This window comes from Oratosquilla oratoria, unplaced genomic scaffold (assembly GCF_046742065.1).
Source record: "Oratosquilla oratoria isolate Oo_2021 unplaced genomic scaffold, ASM4674206v1 SCAFFOLD61, whole genome shotgun sequence".
Lineage (NCBI taxonomy): Eukaryota > Metazoa > Arthropoda > Malacostraca > Stomatopoda > Squillidae > Oratosquilla > Oratosquilla oratoria.
This window is the reverse complement of record NW_027467725.1, coordinates 50,001-52,500: the sequence shown is the minus strand read 5'-3', so window position 1 is coordinate 52,500 and position 2,500 is coordinate 50,001. Positions and strand designations below refer to the sequence as shown.

Genomic DNA, 2,500 nt, shown 5'->3' with positions numbered 1-2,500 from the left:
TAGATGTAAGTGTATGGTAATTACAATCTTTTACTAAAACCATCACATTACGCCTAATTAGATGTGAAAGTTGATAGAAACACAAGCAAACCATTGTGAGATAAAACAGTGAAAAACAGGCTAAGTTTTCATCACTGCCAATGCTTGCTGCATATTTGGCTGTTTTGCGAATCACCAAAACATTGAATTAGTATTATTTGCTAATTAATCATTAGTGAATGTGTGAAATGGAGAATACAAATACAATAAATGGTAAGGATTGAGAGTATGTATATATGTGTCTATATATATATATATATATATATATATATATATATATATATATACTGTATGTATGTATGTATATATATATCACGGTAAAACCACTGTTGGAGTAGAAAAGACTGGAAACGGGGAATCTATATATTTCGATCGCAAACTGCAATCCTCTTCAGTAGATACAATAAGAGAGAGCGTGCTATATAAGTAGCACCCTTTACATGAGAAATGGGAACATGGGAAGAGGTCTCTACCCTCGGCTCACTCCGTATGTGAGGTCAGGAGGCAAATGTGTTTTTAATAGGTTGGTGATAAAAAGTCCGGATATTATATCCGGGGACCATTGCCCCTTTGAAATATTCATATTGGGCTGGTATTCAATAATAGTGGATTCTACCATTTTTCTCCTGAACTCGCATCTGGATTTATAAATAAGCCCAGCTTTGTCCCAATCTAAACAATGTTTAAATTGCTTAACATGTTGGAACACAGCTGAGCTCTCTTGTCCATATTTAATGGAATGTTTATGTTCATTCATCCTAGTGTTCAAATCCCTTCCAGTCTGTCCAATGTAAACTAAGTCACAACCTTTACATGGAATCGAATATACCCCTTGACTATGCTCTTCTTTTAACCTTTGGTGGACATTTACCACCTTTTTATTAATGGTATTGGGGTAATAATTAATTAAATTTAATGTCTTTGGGAAGAAACTTGGTCGAAGGAATAAATGATTCAGAAAAGGGAACGATTAAAGAGCTCTTGTCTAAAGAAAAATTAGAGGAAATGGGGGTGGTGTTGAAAAAATTGGATCTCGCTCGGCTGAGGGCTTTGACCAAGAACCAATCCGGGTAAGCTAAATTACTAAGTTGAGATTTTATAATGTTTAATTCTCCTTCAGTTTCTTGAAGGAGAATTAAACGTGATAAAATCTCAACTTAGAAACAAGTAATTGTATTGGGGAAAGTAAAAGTGTCATGTCATGAAGTAATAGGGATAGACCGGCTTTGCTTCCAACCCAGGCAGTGGGCAGAGACAGGGAAGAGCCTTCATCCAAAAGTAGCAGGGTAAAAGGTAAAATAAATAGGTGTAGGATGGGTGAAGGGTAGGTGCGTGCCTTGGGTGTCCATGTGCCCTACAAGGGAGAAGGGGCCTTTTGATTTTTTCTATAGATCATCCATGTTCCAATGTATATTGAATCCATTACCCATACCTGGTCAGAATATGGCTTATAGAATTAAAAGGAATAACCTTGAACCATAACATATGTAAATGCAAGCTTAAAGCTTCTGCTATCACAGTACTGTTTTGCTTCTATTAATTTATGCCAAAAGTGTCATTATGTTGCCATGTCCGTTATGCAATTGAAGTCTGTTATCACTACTAAAACTACATTATCATTGTCATAACAAATTATATATTTACAATTGTAGTATTCTTTGTACAAAGCCACTATTTCCATTACACAACTTCTATTACTTCTATGGAGTTATGGAAACCATGTTATCAACTCCATTTCATCATTACTGCAATGCAGATATCTGTACCTTCATTATTCTTTCAAATACAAAATTTCATGTGGGATCAGCTTCCGAATACTATACTCATGCTACCACCGCCATCCTACCAGCACTACTGTTTCACCACTATTACTATGCCACTATTATCTCTCAGGTATGTATTTATCATACTTACACTCATCTTTTTTATAATGTGACACTTTCTCAACCACAGTATGCACCACCAAGTTATTGTCTCATCGATACTACCAAAATATACAACCATGTTGACATGATTTACTTCACATCGTCACTATCCCTTCATACAAAGGTGACATTCTTATTCTAAAAATGCTACTCCTCTGTCATCATTATATAAACATAATCATACACTAGAGCAACATATGGCATAAAGCAGAAGAAAGAAAAGAACTATGTGGAGCGTAAGCAAAAAAGGCTCCCTTTAGTTGCAGAGGTGTGCTACAAAGATAAGATAGCTTGGTGGCAACCATAGGAAAAGGTAACTTGTTAATACTGTTATTCCAATCATTTCACTGTACCAGCATTGCACTTGTAATAACAAGAATGCCATTCAGATATAGGACCTGCACACTAGGATAAACCACCTTATGAAACTCCAGTTTCACCATCCCCAAATGGGTTTTCTATTGGCTACCATGACTCGTGTACTACCATTTCCAGTCATTTGTATCGCCAGCTAATTGACTTATCTGAATAGTTTC

At 35.9% G+C, this 2,500-nt stretch overlaps 1 protein-coding gene across 1 annotated transcript in view; it reads left to right on the top strand.

Moving 5' to 3' along the window:
• LOC143023790 (uncharacterized) overlaps positions 1 to 2,500 on the top strand; it is a 111,183-nt gene that overhangs the window by 77,395 nt on the left and 31,288 nt on the right. The gene's annotated exons all lie outside the window — the stretch shown is intronic.